The sequence below is a fragment of the Spermophilus citellus genome (assembly GCF_964194105.1).
Source record: "Spermophilus citellus genome assembly, chromosome: 14".
Taxonomy (NCBI): Eukaryota; Metazoa; Chordata; class Mammalia; order Rodentia; family Sciuridae; genus Spermophilus; species Spermophilus citellus.
This window is the reverse complement of record NC_138194.1, coordinates 25344664-25364113: the sequence shown is the minus strand read 5'-3', so window position 1 is coordinate 25364113 and position 19450 is coordinate 25344664. Positions and strand designations below refer to the sequence as shown.

Below are 19450 nucleotides of genomic sequence, written 5' to 3'. Positions count from 1 at the left end.
CTGCAAATGCCATGATTTTATTCTCTTTTAATGCTGAGTAATATTCTATTGTGTACATATACCACAGTTTCTTTATCCATTCATCTGTTGAAGGGCATGTAGGTTGCTTCCATAGTTTAGCTATCGTGAATTGAGCTGCTATGAACATTGATGTGGCTGCATTACTATAGTATGCTGATTTTAAGTCCTTTGGGTATAGACTTAGGAGTGGGATAACTGAGTCAAATGGTGCTTCCTGTCCTAGTTTTATGAGGAATCTCCATACTGCTTTCCAGATTGGTTGCAACAATTTGCAGTCCCACCAGCAATGTGTGAGTGTGCCTTTTCCTCCACATCATCGCCAACATTTATTGTTGTCTGTATTCTTGATAACTGCCATTCTGACTGATGTGAGATGAAATTTAGAGTAGTTTTGATTTGCATTTCTCTGCGGGTTGGCGGGGACGGTCCTGGGATGATGTAATTTTTAATCATTCTTTATTATCGTTTGGACCTTTGAAAAGTATTGAATTATTATTTCTTGAAATAATGTAGGACATAGGTTTAGGCCATAAGAGAAACTTTAGTTTTCCCTCAAAATATGAAAATAGAAGTGACATGAATATAAGTTTTCCCATTTAAGAAGTATTGCATTTGTATAATTTGTTTTAGTTATAATTGGCATAATGATTTCCAATTTATTGGATTTTGAGTAAAAATTTCATGTTGCTCATTTGCAGTTGTTTTGAATTTTATATCTACTTCTCTAAGCCTCATGAATTCTAGCTTGATTATTAGAATTACCCAATAAGTAAAATATAATGTTATTTTTTGTATAAATATATATTAATGGTAGGGAAAGGAATGGTAGATAATTTCTTCAGGTGGCAACTTTTAAACATAAAAATGGTTCAGATTTGGTGAGTTTTTAGGTTGCTGAAATCTTTATTGGGAAGAATTCAGAGATGAGGAGGATGAAGAGGCAACAACTGAAGAAAAATTGGAGATTTTTTTCCTTTTCATTTTACAAAATACAATGTCAGTTTAGGTTCTCATTGTTATAACCAATCAAAACACACAAAGTACTGGGTCGGCATCAATATCATAGAATGCTGGTCTATGAGCAAGATGGACCCAATGGCTCAATAAATTTCAGTAAGAGCCCAGTTCATCTGCATCCCTCATTTTGGCCTTCCGACAGGTTCCCTTCATCTACCTGGTGGACTCTGGCAGTTTCATGTTTCTTTCTCAAGTTAGAAAAACTTTTTTGCCAGATTGTTCACACTGCCCATCTGTGGAAGAGGATAGGTTCCTTCTGAGAAGGAAGGAAGAAGACAAATGAAGCATTTTTAATATATGAGAAATCAAGCAAATGTCCCCTATGTTTCACGGCCTCCTATCCTTCCCAGAGCCAATCCCTGTGAGAAGAAGACTGAAACCTCCAGGCTACCTCCAGGATGGCTGTAAACAAGTCATTAAGAAATGGGAGGTTATGCCACCAAAGGTGCCCTGAGGCTTTGCAGGGCTGCTGATTGAAGGAGGTAGCTGATGCTGGGCAGTAAAAGAAAATGCAAAGACAAACAAACAAAACTATGCTGCTTTTCTGTAGAACAGTTGAATGGACGACTTTCTGGACAAACATGGTAACTCCTTTTTTTTCTTTGTGTGAAATTTTCTCAAGTCAGGAATTTTGGAGGGATTTTGTGGCCACATGACGTTTTATTGAAAAGAAACATGGCTTTACAGAATTTAATTAGCCGTGAGCTTTTCTGGAATACTAATTAGATCTTAGACTAATACTTTTTCACTGAATAAGGTCATCTTTGACCTTGGCACGTGTGGCTGCTGGCTGGCTCAGCAATGCACTCTGGGCCTCTCACTGCATGTAATCTGGTGCTCCCACTGGGCCTGCTTGGCTGCTGCCTGCTGCCTTGGGACCCGCTGTATGATTAGGTCACAGTCTTCAGATGAGCAGACATATTCCTCAGATCTGTGGTCTTCATGGCCACACATTTATGGAGATTCTGAAGGGCAGTGGAGTCTACTGTCAGGCACAGCATGACCTCTGTGAGGACAAGCCATTACTGCTCCACCAAGAAGTTCCCACAGGAACGACTAATCTGGACCCTGAGGCTGGATTGAAACCCACAGAGCATTCTACAAACATTCTCCCCTGGATGGGGTAAACTTCAGTGCACTTCTCTGTTTTTTTTTCAGTATTACTGGATTGAAGAACTGCTGCTTCTTATTAGGAGGTTCATTTCATTTCCTTTTACTCCTCACTTCATACTCAAAGCACTGAGAATATCAAGTGGAATATATTGAAGTAGACTTCATGTACTTTGTATCATTTCTGTGTTAATTTTTAAAATTCTTCATAACCCTATTGAGTGTTTTTTAAACTAAATTAGCATGGCTTGAATGAACTGCCCTGCTCCTGTGGAAGCCACATACAAGAAAGTGAAACTACTTATTATACACAATCCAACCAAGGTAATCTTTTAAAAAACACATTTTTAAATTTGTTCTACTAGTTGTACAGAACAGTAGAATGCATTTTGACACATCATACATAAATGGAGTATAACTTCTCATTTCTCATTGTACATGATATAGAATTACACAGGTCATATAATCATTTATGCACATAGGGTAATAGTGTCCAATTCATCCTACTATAATTTCTACCCTAATGCCCCCTCCCCTCCCTTAACTCCCCTCTGTCTAGTCCAAAATACCTCTATTCTTTCCTCCCTGCTTATTGTGAATTAGCAACCAGATATCAGAGAAAACATTTGACCTTTGGTTCTTTGGGACTGGCTTATTTTGCTTGGCATAATATTCTCCAGTTGCAAATGCCATAGTTTCATTTTTCTTTGATGCTGAATAATATTCTATTGTGTATATATACCACAGTTTCTTTATCCATTCATCTGTTGAAGGGCACCTAGGTTGGTTCCATAATTTAGCTATTGTGAATTGAGCTGTTGTAAACATTTATGTGACCGAGTCACTGTAGTATGCTGATTTGGGGTATAAACCTAGGAGTGGAATGACTGGGTCAAATGGTGGTTCCATTCTAAGTTTTCTGAGGAATCTCCAGACTGTTTTCCATAGTGCCAACCATTGTAATCTTAAACACATTCATAGAGGAACTTAAGTATGGGGAAAAAAAGAAGTATGGCATTACCACAAGAAAGTATGTGATAGAATTTATGATGCTAATGTTGTGGAGAAAGAAGGCATCCATGTTCTCGATTGGCCTTTTGATGATGGTACACCACTATCCAATCAGATTTGGAGATGTCGTGGCCTAAAAATGTGGCTGTGCTTCAAAGACTCTAATTATCCTAGAAAGAACCGCTGCATTCAATAAAACCAAGGCACCTGATGTTGTTGCCTTGAAATTTGAAACTTGAGGCAGGACCTAATTTGTCATGCATTATTAGCCAACATGTCTGTGTGGTGAATAAGTTGATGAAGCTCCCCCATGAGTCCTGGAAAGCAGTTTTACCAGGTCACAAGCTTGACAGAATTTCAACCTCTATGTTTGGGTTGTGATAAACATGTTCGGTCACTTAGCAAAATATTATTGATGTTTGCATTTAAAATGTGCTTCTCATTTGTACCAATTGACCTTTCCTGAAATAATGTGATGTTGAGTTAATGTATTTAAATCTATTTCCATACTAGAATCTTATTAACATATAAAAAATTGAGACATAAGGTGCCAAAATACCCATCACAAAACTTGTATATATTTAGTATCATAAAAGAACCCCAAATTCTAAGAACTAAGAATACTCTAGACCTTTACTCCTTCATTCATTCCAAACACTGTAGGGCCAGTATAGTTATTTGCCTGCTCACTCTTTGTTTACATTTACCACTTTCATACTAATATGCATTAAGTTTTTTTTTTAACACTTAAAAAAATTCGTGAAGTCTTAGGGTGATTCCAATGTCTTTCTGTAAATCTTATTTTATGCCAATATGGGAAAATTTAAGTTGTCACAGAAGCACATGTCTTTACTGTTTGTACTTTGAGGTACCACTTAATAGGGAGGGCCTAAAAAAGAATCAGAGGGGGCTTTAAACACTTTTAGTAAAATATTGCCTTTGTCTCGTGCTGAACATGTCGAATGGGACTTTTAGTCTAGCAACTATTTTTTAAAAGGTGGAGATACTTTTTGTTATTGTAACTAAAAAAAATTCTTAATCATAAAATGTCTCAAATTCTTGTAATTTTTTTTTAAAGACAGGGTTACTGAGGATGATTTTTTTTAAAGAGAGAGAGAGAGAGAATTTTAATATTTATTTTTTAGTTATCGGCGGACACAACATCTTTGTTTGTATGTGGTGCTGAGGATCGAACCCGGGTCGCACGCATGCCAGGCGAGCACGCTACCACTTGAGCCACATCCCCAGCCCTCTTGTAATTTTTTTTACCCATAGTTATCAGAAGTTTTTTTTTATCAACTCATTTTTTGTTTGAAGTGTGATTTTTTTCCCTTCTCTTGCCAATTTCTTGCAAAAAAATTTTTTTTCTACTAATGAATTGAGCAGACATCAAATATTTTATGTGCCTTGTTATTGGGATACTTGACAATTTTGTTTTTTTGTTATGTAATTGATAATTGGTGATGTGTATTAATGTCAGTTCAACCATGTATTTATACTTCTTGGGAATCTGTTGTTACAGTCCTGTGGGGGAAATAATTTGTGAGTGTTTAGCAGTTTGTGAAAATGTAATGTGAGTGCTTAAACATCTAAATAACTAATGAAATGCAAAATAATAAATAAATAAATAAGATCATCTTCTGTTTAACATGTTTAAAATATTTAATGGCTTGAAAAGATTGTGGTTAATAAATATAATAATAAAATCAATCTCATAATATAATTCAGTAGTCCCAAATGCTTAGAGTAAATGTTAGCTTTAGATAATATTTTCACATCTTGGAAGAAATCTCTAATCCTTTCTGAAAGGATAATAAAAATCAATATTAAATTACATTGCTTTTAAGTAAAGAAAAAGTTTGTTTTCATAGATTGTCTTTATAAAGACACATACAATTGTCATATTTGCTGAAAAGCATGATTGTATATATCCCTGTAATGCAACATAAAATCTTTGAAAGAAGAAAAAATATATATTATTTTAGTTATTATAATTCTAATCTGTTTTATTTTTTCCACAAATTTTAATTTAAAAAAATTTTAAGCACACAGAAAAAAGTAAACATCTGCATAACTATCATCTAAAGTGAAACTCTAAGAATCATATTAATTGGAAATGTCTATATTTGCTTTGTATATTTATGCATGACACATTTTTACTGAGGCATGTGAAATAAGTTGCAGATGACTGAAAGACAAGTGATCCATCAATAGTGAAAAAAATATTTATCTCCAATTCTGTTATATAACATGCTATGTCTACTTTTCATTGAAAAATTGTAATACAGTGAAGAAGCAAGCAAAGCAAAACGAAACAAAAACCAGTTCAGCAATATAAGGCTGGCATCATAACCTGACCCAGATTTGGCAGAGATTTTGCAATTAGGGCCCAGATATTTAATATAACTATGATTAATGAAGGGATTAATGAAAAGAGATTCAATGAAAAAAGTGGACAATATGCAAAACAGGTGAATAATGTAAGCAGAGAAATTGGAATTGTAAGAAAGAACCAAAAGTAAATACTGGAGTCTGGGAGCAAAGCACTTGCTTAGTATGTGTGAGGCACTAGTTTTGATCCCCAGTATTGAAAAAGAAAAAAAAGCAAATGCTAGATATAAAACAAACAAACAAACAAACACAAAAAGAAAAATCACTGTAACAGAAATGAAGAATGTCTTTGATGGGCTTACCACTAACTAGAAAGGACAAAGAAAGAATGCATGATGTTGATGATATGACAATGGAAACCTCCTGAACTGAAATGCAAAGAGAAAAAAAGTTTTAGAAAAAGTGGAAAGAGAAAATTCAAGAAATCCAGGATAATAACAAATGGTGTAATGTACAGGCAATGTAAAGACTAAAAGGAAAAGAAAATGAGAAAGGAATAGAATAAACATTTGAAGTTATAGTAGCTAATTGTTTTCAAAAATAATATAAACAGAAAATAGAGAGCCAAAAAGCTCAGAGAGCACCAACCCACATATATTGCAAAAAATTACATCCAGGCATATCATATTTCAAATTGCAGAAAGCCAAAAACAAAGACAAACTCTTGAAAGACAGACCTGATAAATCCCCTTCCTCAACAAGTGTGAAAGAATCAAAGGCACACGGAGCAGGTTCTTAAACCATAGTGGAATTAAAACAGACATAATAATGGAAAGATAGATGAAAGAGCCTAGAATATTTGTAGATTAAGCAACATATTTATAAGTAACACAGATCAGAGAAGCAGCCTCAGGAGAAATTAGAAAAAATATTTTGAACTGAGTGAAAGTAAAAACAAAACTTGTCAAAAATTTCAGGATGCAGTGAAAGCATCATTTAGAAATAGGTTTCCAGTGTTGAATGACATATATCACAAAGGAAGAGGGTATAAAATCAATGATCTAGGCTTTCACCTAGGAAGATAAGAGCAGGAAGAACACAACTAAGGCAAGCAGAAGGTGGAATGGGATGGACATCATTATCCAGAGTACATGTATGAAGACACGAATTGGTGTCAACATACTTTACATACAAACACGGATATGAAAAATTGTGCTGTATATGTGTAATAAGAAAAAAGTAAATAACTAAAAAAAACCCCAGCAAATTCAATGAAGTTAGAACAGAAAATAGGGAGTTTTACAAAACCAAAAACTGATTCTTAGAAAAGATGAATAAAGATGATAAAATTCCAGCCAGGCTAATGAAGAAAAAGAGAGAGAACATACAAATTACTAATATCACAAATGAAATGGGGTCATCTCTACTCAACTACAGTCATTAAAAAGATAATAAAATAATATTATTAACAGCTATGTCCATAAATTTGATCATCTAGACAAAATGGACTGATTTCTTAAAAGGCATAATCTACGAAGTTGCACAAGAAGTGACAGTCTGATTAGGACCATGTCTATTAAACAAATTGAATCAATAAATAATAACCTTCCCAAAGCAGACCCAGATGATTCCACTGGCAAACTGCACTGGATAGTTAAAAAAAAAAAGTGTTACCAATTCTCTACAATTTCTTTCAGAAAAATAGAAGAAGGAAAATACTTTACAACTAATTCTCTGAGGTCAGCATCATCCTAATACCAAGACCAAAGATATTGCAAGAAACAATAACAGAGAACAATATTTCTTATGAACATGAGTACAAGAATCCTCAATAAAATATTCGCTAATCCAACCCAACAACATACAAAAAGAATTATAAACTCCAACCAAGTAATTTTTTTCACCAGGTATGTCAGGGTAGTTCAGCATTTGAAAATCAACATAGCCAGGCATAGTGATATCCACCTGTAATCCCAGCTACTCGGGAGTCTGAGGCAGGAATACTGCAAGTTCAAGGTCAATCTGGGAAATTTAGCAAGACTCTGTCTCAAAATACAAAATATAAAGGGTTGGCGATATGCCTCAGTGATAGAATGCCATTGGCTTCAACCTTCATTACTGCAAAATAAAAACCCCAATGAGTCAACCAACCAATCAACAAACAAAAAAAGGTATCAATGTAACCCATAACATCAACACCCAAGAGTAGAAACGTCTTAAGATTATATCAGGAGGTGCATATAAAAGACTTGACAAAAACTAACATCTGTTTATGACAGAAAACTCTGAGCAAACTAGGAAGAGAGAGAACATTCTTAATTACATAAAAAACATCTATCAACAAACCTCTATGATCGACATTATATTTAATGGTGGGAAATTAGTTTCTTTTCCACTAGGGTGAGGAATAAGGAAAGAAAGCCCTCTTTCTCCATCAACATTCACTATCATACCAGAGGCCCTAGCTAATCAAATAAGGGGGCAATAGATGAAATGAAGCTGTCTTTGCAGATGATGTGATCAGTTATACAGAGAAGACCAGAAAATGGTCCAAAAAAAAAAAAAAAACCAACCTGCTAGAACTAATAAGTAATTACAAATAGCTTGATATTGGCACCAAAATAGACATGCAGACTAATGGTACAGAAGAGAAACAAACTCACATAAACACAGTTATCCTATACTTGACAAAGGCACCATAGACATACATTGGAGAAAGATAGCCTTTTCAACAAATGGTGGTGAGAAAACTGTAAATCATATGTAGCAAAATGAAATTAAACCTCTATCTCTCATTCTGCACACACACACAAAAAAACCACAACTCAATGTGGAGTAGAAACTTAGGCATTAAAACAGAGACCCTCTGCCTAATAGAAGAAAAAGTAGGATCAAATCTCCACCATGTTGGCATAGGGACTGACTTCCTTAACTAGACTCCTAAAGCACAATAAATAAAATTAAGAATCAATAAATGGATGGAATCAAATTAAAAAGCTTCTTCTCAGTGAAGGAAATAATAATGTGAAGAGAAAGTCTACAAAACAGGAGAAAATCTTTACCACATGTACCTCATATAGAGCACTAATCTCCAGGACATATAAAGAACTCAAAAAACTTAAGACTAAAAAACCAAATAATCTAATCAATAAATGGACTAAGGAAATGAACAGATACTTCACTGAAGAAGAAATATAATCATTCAATAAACATGAAAAAATGCTCATCATCTCTAGTGATTAGAGAAATGCAAATCAAAACTACTCTAAGATTTCATCTCACTACAGTCAGAATGATAATTATCAAGAATACAAGTAACAAAAGTGTTGGCCAGGATGTGGGGGGAAAGATACACTCATACATTACTGGTGGGACTCAAAATTGGTGCAACTACCAAGGAAAGAAGTCTGGAGATTCCTCAGAAAACTTGGATGGAACCAACATTTGACCCAGTCATCCCTCTCCTAGGTTTATACCCAAAGACCTAAAATTAGCATACTACAGGGACATAGCCACATCAATGTTTATAGCAGCTCAATTCACAATAGCTAAACTATGGAACCAACCTAGGTGCCCCTCAACAGATGAATGGTTAAAGAAAATGTGGTACAGATACACAATGGAATTTTGCTCAGACTTAAAGAAGAATGAAATTATGGCATTTGCTGGTAAATGGATGGAGTTGGAGAATATCATGCTAAGTGAAATAAGCCAAACCCTAAAACCAAGTTGAATGTTTTCTCTGATAAGCAGATGCTAATCCATAATGTGGGTGGGGAGTAGGGAAAAATGATGGAATTTGGGGTTGTGCAGATGGGAATGAGGGGAGGGGATGGGGTGTGGGGATGGGAAGGATAGTGGAATGAGATGGACATTATTACCGTGTATACATGTATGATTACACTACTGGTGTTACTCTGCACCATGTTCAGCCAGAGGAATGAGAAGTTGTGCTCCATTTCTGTACAGTCTGTCAAAATGCATTCTACTGTCATGTATAACTAATTAGAACAAATTAAAATAAGTAATTACAGCAAGATCTGCCAAGATCCTAGGTTAATACACTAAAGCTAATTGTGTATTAGTATACATTGTATATTAGTGTATATTAAAAATACACTAAAGTTAATTGCTTCCATATGTACAGAATTTCACCAATGGTTTTAACATCCATTAAAAATATTGCTTTTATATTATGTTGCAAAATTATGATTTTTCTAATTTTATCACTTTCTACATTTATTAGCTGTCAGTCTACTGAAAAGAAGAATTTTTAAAAATTCCCTGCCATATGTTTCTCTTTCTCTTTTATCTCTATGGACTCATAGAACATGAAAAATTCTACGCATTATAATCAGATACCTCATCATTCATTCTGATTCTCCAGTAGCCCCAACTTAGCCAGTAGAAGACCCTTCAGGCTTTGTCTTTTTGACGTGACCCCATTAGACTTTGAGTGCATTTTGTCAAACAATATAATAATTTTTTCTACTTTGGACTTGGAAGCAGATATTTCTTCAAAGATCTTAATTTCTTTTAATGAAAAATATTAGCTTGAAATAAAATCTGAATAGTGGGTATTCTTATTACACTGGGAAGTTATCAACTAAGATCTTCTAGGGAATAGATATGAGATTTTTAAAAAATTTTATGTACTTAGACATCATTCTTTCATGACTTCCCTACTCTGAATTAACAACAGCATATATTTCACATTTTCAAGTTCTTTTGTGTTTTTTCATTTTCACACATATTATCATTTTATCTATAAATATATATGATTCATTTTCACATTTTGTTATTATTTTTTGTTCTGCATGGGCTTTTGAGGTATAAAGTTAAGTTATTCTTCAATGCATTTTAAAATATCATTAAAGTGAACATGACCCCATCTAAGACTGAATAAGATGTACAAATTTCTGCTGCTTACTGTGCATATTTTCCCATGCAAACATGAATACACAGTAAACACAAGAATATAAAATGAAATGTCTGATAGGTGTGACTACGTCAGTTTACATATTAAGTAGTGTAAAATATAATTTTATTTTCTTATAACCCATTTCCTATTTTGAACTTCATTTCACATGATGATAGAAAATTATTGTTTCAAGTCCAGTTTGGGTAAATTTATCATTTAGAATAGTCAATACAGAATCTTCTTTTCCTCTATTCAATCTAGGCTGCTGTTAGAGACTGATTGTTGATGCCCACTCACCCCCATCCCCAAGTTAATATTTTGAAGCTCTACCCACAACGTGATGGTATTTAGAAATGGGATCTTTGAGAAGTGATTAGATTTACATAAGCTCATGAGGGTGAGTGCCACGCTGCAGGTAGTACCCTCTTAAAAACTGACACCAGAGCTTGCTTTCTCTCTGCCATGTGAAGACACAGCAAAAAGGTGGCCCTCTGGAAGGCAGGAAAAGAGCCCTCCACAGAGACTGAACCCTGCCAGAATTGATCATGGCTTCCCAGCCTCTGAAGTCTGAGAAAAATAAATTTATTATTTAAATAATACAGTCTGTAATATTTTATTATAGCAGTCTGAGCTAAGATGGCCGCCCAGGTTCCATGATGCTTCATGAGACATCTCAGTTGCTGCAATGGAGACATTAGATTTTCTCATTCTGTGAGGTGGAACACGATTCTACATAGTCCTTAAGTGTGCTCATGTAAAGGTGCTGGCCTTTTGTGAGATCAGAGCAGTTTCTTTCTGGCCACAGTGTTCTAAGTGCCAAATAACCCTCTACTATGACATATCTTTATTACAACTTCAATTCACTTCCAGGTCCCATGACTCTTGGTGTCATATACATCCACTACCAGGCACTGGAAAGACATTTGTCTCTTTCCAGTCACACTGAAGAACTTAGGGACGTATTCAGGCAACTGTTGCCTTGGTGCTTCTTGTAGCTATAGGCAGCTCTATTTCCCCATGGTAGATTGGGAACCAATCTGTAGCATGTGACATCTTCCAGAGCAACCTTCAGAAAACAGGGGCAGAGATATTCTCTGCTCTCAGATCCATCCTCTATTCTGACTTTTTATCATTCTTTCCTTGGGACTAATTCTGTGGCTGATTGGAAAAGTTTAGGTTTTTCTTTTCATTGCTCTTTTCTATATAATAGTCCTTGGCCCATGTATTAGCCAGCTTTTGTATCACTGTGATAAAAACACCTTCTTTTCTAAGAGCAACTCAGAGAAGGGAAAGTTTATTTGGAACTCATGGTTTCAGAGGTCTCAGTTCATAGATGGCTGACTTCATTGCTTTGGGCCCAAGGAGAGGCAGCTCTTTACGGGGAAGGGCCCAGTGGAGGCTCAGCTCCTGTGGGATCAGAAAGCAGAGAGAGAAGGCACTGCAGGGCAGATTAACCTTTCCAGGACATGCCTCCAGGGACAGACTTTCAGACAGGTCCCACTTGCCTACAGTAATCACCCAATCAGTCCATTTAAACTAGGCTGGATTACAACTCTCATAATCCAATCATTGAGCCTCTAATACCCTGTATTAGCACAGGAGTGTTTGGGGGACACTTCATATCTAAACCATAACAGTCCAATAGCCCATTAGTTTTTTTTTAATATCCATTGGAAGAATGAAGAGAAAAAGTTAATTTACCAAGCATTTCTCAAAATTTTCAATGTCTAACCAAGATTATTACTTTTTGAGGCTGAATACCCCCAATTTTGATGTTTGTTTTCTGTGGCTATTTTCTGTGTCTAACTATTGTTGTAGCTAAAATATTACATGTTTAATTGTCTGGGCTTAGGGAAAGAATCATACATGGAATTAAAAAAATAAATTGGTTAGCATATTTTAGTTATGGTCAAAATCAAATGGCGAAATATTTCATACATTTTAATGAAAATGAATATAAAACAGAAATTTTTAAAAGTAACATTAGTTTCCAAGGTAAATAGAATATAGATGAATTTATTTTTCAAATTTACACATTTTATAAATAAATTTGTATTCATTGTACAAGTATATAAGTAATAGATTAATGCATAAATTATTTTCAAAAATTTTGAAAATTTGGAAAAGCACAAAAAGGATAGTGAAATTATGCTAAACTTTATACTTGTCACCTCTGTATATATTTTTATCTTTATTTAAACCCATATGTTTTATATAATTTTGATTAAATTCTCTATACTTTAAATTTATTTAAAAATTACAGTTGTGGTGAAAATCACAAGCATTAATATAGTATCTTACCATTTCTAAACGTACAATTCCATTGTATTTAGTATGTTTACCTTGTAGTGCAGTCTGAAGAACTTTTTTGTCTTACAAAACTGAAACTTTATTTATTGAGGAATAACTCTCTAGTTTCCTTTTCCTTTATTCCTTGGCAATCACCATTCTACTTTCTGTCACCATGAGTTTAACTACTCTAGACACCTCAAATAAGTGACATCATACAGTGTTTGTTTTCTTCTGACTGGCTCATTTCACTAACTATGATATCTTTGAAATTCATCCATATTACAGCATGTATTAGAGTTTTCTTCCTTTTTTATGGCTGGATAATTTTCTGTTGCATGTGTATATCCCACTTTTTTTCCTCATGCATCCGTCCATGAATGGATACTTGGGTTGCTTCTATTTCTTAGCTATGTGATTTTTGTTGGTGTGAACAGGGGTGTGTAAATATCCCTTTGTGATCCTGCTTTCAAGTTTTTTGGATTTATAATCAGAAGTGCAAAAATTGTATCATTTGGATTCTATTTTATATTGTTAAAAAACATCCAGACTCTATAGAGGCTTCATTACTTTACATTCCTAACCTAAAGGATTCTTATTTCTCTATGTACTTGCCAACACTTGGTATTTTGATTTTTTTTTTTTTGTCTATTCCCACATTTTTATATTGGTGCATTCTAGTTGTTCATAATGATTGAATTTGTTGTTACATATTCATACATGCACAAAATGTACATTATCATTTGACCAATATCACTCCTAACACTTTCCTATTTCCACCCTTTCTCCCATCCTAGGTCTGTTTCTTCTAGTGATCTCTATTTAATTTTCATGATATCTCTGCCCTTCCAACTTTCTTTTTCTTTTTTCTCTCTAGATTCCACATATGAAATAAAATATATGACCCTTGACCTTCTGAGTTTGGTTCATTTCATTTAACATAATAGTCTCAGGTTCCATCCATTTTCCTGAAATAACACGATTTCATTCTTCTTTATGGCTGAATAAAGCTCCATTGTGTATATATACCACATTTTCTTTATCCATTTATCCTTTGATAGACACTTAGGCTGGTGCCATAGTTTGGTTATTGTGAGTTGTGCTTCCATAAACATGGGTATGCATGCATCACCTAGTATGATGACTTTTAAGTCTTTAGGATAAATACTGAGGAGTGGTGTAGCTAGGCCACATGGTGGTTCCATGCCTAGTCTTTTGAGGAAACTTCATGCTGATTTCCATAGTGGTTATACAAATTTACCATCCCACTAACAGTGTAAAAGTGTCCCTTTCTCTCCACATCATCTCCAACATTTATCACTGTTTGCATTCTTGATGACTGTCATTTTGACTGGCATGAAGTAAAATATTAGTGTGGTTTTGATTTGCCCTTTCCTAATTGTTAATGATGTTGAAGTTTTTTCATATATTTGTTGGTCATTTTTATTTTTTATTTTGAGAATTGTCTTCTTGTATTCTTCCAAATGAATTATAAAACTGTTTTTACTAAATCCATGAAGAATATTATTGACATTTTGATGGAGGATTGCATTGGACCTGTATATTGCTTTTGGTAGTAAGACCATTTTAACAATATTAGTTCTTCCTATGCACATGGGAGGTTTTGCCATCTTCTGAGGTCTTTCTTTCTCCAATGCTCTATAGTTTTCATTGTAGAAGTCTTTCACCTCCATGGTTAGATTTATTAATAAGTGTTTTTTTAAGGCTATTGTGAATAGGATAGTTTTCCTGATCTCTTTCTCAGCAGATTCGTTGTTGTTATATAGGAAAGGTATTGATTTTTGTTATGTTGATTTTGTAACCTGCTACTTTGTTAAATTTATTTGCTCTTCAAGGCTTTTGATGGAGTTTTTCTGATCTTCTAAGTATAGCCTCATATCATCTGAAGATAATGATAATTTGTCTTCTTCCTTTCTCATTTTCGTCTCTTTATTTACTTTTCTTGCCTAGTTGCTCTAGAATTTTTAGCACTATATTAAATAATTAAATAGAAGTGTGAGAGTGGATATCCTTATCCTATTCTCGACTTGAAAAGAAATGTTTTCAGTGTTTCCCCATTTACAATGAGGTTGGCTTTGCATTTTTCAGATATAGCTTTTATAATGTTGAGGTAGGTTCCTTCTATCCATAGTTTCTTCAGTATTTTTATTATGAATGGGTGCTGTATTTTGTCAAAGGCCTTCTCTGCATCTATTGGGGTGACTACATGATTTATATTCTTAATTCTATTTATGTGATAATTACTTTTCTAATTTGTGTATGTTAAACCATCCCTGCATCTGTGGGATAAAAACCTTGGTCATGATGTACAATCTTCTTAATATGTTGTTGAATATAATTTGCTAATATTTTATTGAGGATTTTTGCACCTAGGTTCATCAAGGATATTGTTCTGGAATTTTCTTTCCTTGATGTACCCTTGTCTAGTTTTGATATAAGTGTGATACTGACTTCATAGAACAAATTTGGAAGTGTTCCATCCCTTTCTATTTCATGGAATAATTTGAGGTGTATTGGCATTAGTTCTCCTTTAAAGATCTGCTAGAATTCAGCTGAGAATCCACTTATTCCTGGGCTTTTCTTTATTGAAAGATTTTTTATTACTGCTTCCATCATTTTAAAAAAATGTACTAGTCTGTTTAAGTTTTCAAATCCTCTTGATTCAATCTTGGCAGATTATATGTGTCTACAAATGTATCAATTTCTTCTAAATTTTTCAATTTATTGGAATATCAATTTTCAAAATAGTCCTTAATGGTCCACTGGATTTCTGTAATGTCTCTAGTGATTTATCCTTTTTCATTTCTAATTTTATTAATTTTGATTTTCTCTTTTTCTTCTGGTCAGCCTAAGAGTTTGTCAATACTGTTTATCTTTTCAAAGAATCAACTATCTGTTTCACTGATCCTTTATATTTTTAAATTCTCAATTTCATTGATTTCAACTGATTTTACTTATTTATTTCCTTCTACTGGTTTTAGTAGTGCTTTGTTTTTCTTTTTCAAGGAATTTGACATACATCATTAGGTTGTTTATTTGGGATCTTCCTGATTTTCTTATGTAGGAACTCATAGCTATGTACCATTCAAATGGTATTTCAATTTTCATCCTTTTACTTTTAAACCATGGTGGCTGTCTTTGCATGTAAAGTGTGTCTCTTGCAAACAACACAGTTAGGTCTTGTTTTTTAATCTATCCTGCTAGCCTATATCTTTTAATTGAAGAATTAAGTCCATTTACATTTAATGTTATTATAGAGAAATGTTTAGTAATTACTGCCATTTTGATTTATTTATCATGTTTAGTTTGGTCCTGTTTCTCATTTGCTTAGCCAGTCACTCATTTGTGAGCTCTGGGGCTTGGTTTTTATTTCTTCTGTGTGAAATATTTCTTTAGGTAAATTTTGTTGTGCCAGGCTTAGAAGGTGTGAATTCTTAGTTTCTGCTTATTTGGGAAGTTTTTATTTTTTCTTTGATTTTGATGGATAGCTTTTCTGGAGATAACAATCTTGGTGAATAGTTATTTTCCTTCAGGAGTTGGAACATATCATTCCAAGTCCTCCTGCCTTACAGAGTTTGGTTGATTTGCCTTGAAATGTGACCTGATTATTTTCTCTTGAGGCTTTTAAGATTCTATCCTTGTTGTATATGTTAGGCATTTTAATTATTCATGGAGAGGTTCTTTTTGATTTATCTATTTGGGGGCTCTGAATGCTTCCTGTATCTGTATGTTCATCTCATTCTGTACTGCCTTCCTTAATTCATTTAGTAGTTTTTCTGTGTTATTTTGGTCATTTTTTAAAACTATTCTTTTTGAACTATTTATTGGTATTTCATCTATTTAAATAATTTTAGCATTAGCTGCTGGTGAATTATGGACATTAGGAGGTGTTATGTTCCCTTGTTTTTTCATTTTTCTTATATTTCTGTGTTTCATTCATCTGTTGAGAGGGATTTTTCTTCCACTCTTACATGTGGGTCTTTTTAGACCCAACTTTTACTTGCCAAAATGTCCTATTGTGATCTAGATTGAGACCCCTGATAGGTTTGATATTCACAGCCTTTAGTTAATTCTCTCTGTTTTTCTATAGTATCTGATGTCCATGAATGGACCTAAGAACTTACCCCTCTGTTTCTGCTTAGGGCCTGGTAGTTAGTTTGGAATTTTGTCTTTTTATTCTTTGTATTAAAGTACAGTTGAAGATTGAGTGTTGTTAATTTATGTGTGGAGCAAGGTGCTCTGTCCTTTAAGTTTAGTTCAGCAGCAGAGTTTCTACCCTCTGAACTGGAAGTGTCCCAGTAAGTCCCAAAACTCACAGAAAGGGGGAAATAAATAATAGCAACAACTGATGCAAACAATATATAGCATTAAAATAAATACCTGGTTTGTACTATGGAATCTGCAATGTTAATTACCATAGAAAACAGAAATTGCCAACAGCAAAAAACAATAACCATAAGCTAGATCTGGCATTAAAGCAAACAACAGGTGTCAACTATATTATCCACAGCAGTAGTAAATGCAACTGAATTAATGGTGGAGACAGGAATTAGATAAACCAATTAGTTCTAAAAGTTGGTAAAAACACAGTTAATTAAGAGAAAAGAAAATATGATAGGATGGTAGAAGAGAGTTTACCATTTCAAAAAGTGAACAGAGAGAATGCAGAAGAGATGTAGCAGGTGAAGGTTGTATGAAAAAATAGGAAAAACAGTAAAGGGAGAGAGAAGGAGAACAAGAGAATTTGGCTATTAGTGTGAGAAGAAAGAACAAAAAGAGAAATAAGAGAAACAAAGTAAAACAAAACAACAAAACTGAAATAAACCAAAATCCCAACCATCAAAAGAAGAAGATGGAAAAATAGCTACATTAAAAATCCTAAAATTGAGGAAAAAATATGCATATTTATATATGTTCATGCACCAATCACCACAGCAAGGAACAAGAAGAAGGAGGAGGAGGAGTGCTAGAGTAGAATCACCCACCCAAGAGCATTGGATTTGTGGGTAGGATGTGGAAAGGACATTTCAACCAAAACAGGAGGAGGAGAAAAGGAGGAAGAGATTCTTAGTGAAAAATGAAGAAATCATCTCCACTAAGGTGGTCAAAATAGTAAATGAGAATGGATTTTAATGCCTATGTGCAACTATCTTTTCCATTCTTTCTTGAGTCTTATAATTTGGATGTGAGGTGTCCTCCAAAAGCTCACGTGTGAGACAATGCAAGAAGGTTTGGAGGAGAAATGATTGCATCATAGCCTTAACCTAATCAGTGGATTAATTTCTGATGGGATTAACTGAGTGGTAACTAGAGGCAGATAGGAAGCGGCTAGAGGAAGCAGTTCATTGGGGGCCTGGCTATGGGGTATATATTTGTATCTGGCAAGTGGAGTCTCTCTCTCCCCCTCCCCTCCCCTCTCTTCCCCCTTCCCTCCCCTCTCCTCTCCCTCCCCCTCTCATCATCCTGATGTGAGCTGCTTCCCTCTCCCCCACACTCACCCCCCATGATGTCCTGCCTCACCTGGATCCCCATGGAATGAAGCCAACCTTCTATGGACTAAGACATCTGAAACTTTGAGTCCTTAAATAAACTTTTCTTCCCCATACAATTGTGTTGGTTGGGTCCTTTAGTCACAGCAGCGAAATAGCTGACTAAACATTGGGCTATGTACTGGGAGAGAGAGAGGGGGAGAGAGTGAGCAAGGGCTGGGAGTTGTTAACCCCTTCCTCTGTTTGTGTTGCTCACTGAGCTGCCAGTCGGAATGACCTAAGACTGAACTGATTGAAATAGCTTTCTTCTTCCCTTCTCACCAGTATCAGGTAGGATGGAATGGGAAGGACTGTCAGTTGGAGTTTGTCTGCACACATCAGATCAATGCACTCCCAAGGGTGGGTCTGCTGCAGAATTCTGGTGGATGGGACTTATCTAATCAGGCCTCAGGGGCTTTATTGGGTGGGGTCTGCTCTGGAGAAATTAGATCAGTGCACCTTAGGGCACCCCTTGGGCCTGGCAGTTGCCAATATCTGTCCGGAGAGCCTTCCAAGAATTCTACTCACAGGGGAGGGGGCAGGAGAGCCAATCTTCCATCTCACTGCCCATGAGCATAGCCTTCCCAGGTTTAGCCCCTGACTGTATTCACAACTACCTCTTCAGATTCCTGACCCTCTTCAACTGGTCATGTGAGATGTCATACTCAAAAGAAAAGCAACTTGGATTTCCCTTTCTTTTTTCTGTGTCACATTCTACAGGGCTGCATGGTAGACACTTGCTGGGACTCTATGGTAGTGTTTTCTCTTCTCTTCTCTCTCCCACAGCTGCAGCTGCAGCGTGGTCTCCCCCAGACGGCCCACCTCAGTTCTTCACTGCCTGTTGAGAAATGCAGAGTGTTTTTAAACACCAATTCATAGGGCAACATCTGGATCAACTAAGTTCAGCCTTTTTTTTTTTTCTGATTGCATGTTTTTCTGTACCAAATCTGCCCATAGTGCTTCTCGGTGTGTTATCCCCTCTCACTGTGGTGAACCAGGGCTGCTACTGCTATTGCTGCTACAACCGGCTTGGCTTCAATGTACTCTTTCTTCTTTGTTCAATGTACCCAAATTTCTGAGTCAGTAAGATACTCTGACTGTCCAGTAGTAAATTTTAGTGAAATCCCTTTCTCCCACCTCGCTAAGAAGCAATATTCCTGCTGCTTGGATCCCAAGCTATGGAGCAAGGAAGGATGCAGCC

At 35.2% G+C, this 19450-nt stretch overlaps 1 protein-coding gene and 1 pseudogene across 2 annotated transcripts in view; both read left to right on the top strand.

The window, feature by feature from the left end:
- PXDNL (peroxidasin like) overlaps positions 1-19450 on the top strand; it is a 489071-nt gene that overhangs the window by 256497 nt on the left and 213124 nt on the right. The gene's annotated exons all lie outside the window — the stretch shown is intronic.
- On the top strand, positions 1925-2165 carry LOC308633172 (annotated as a pseudogene). Its single transcript has one exon. The product of its transcript is annotated as an uncharacterized misc_RNA (transcript).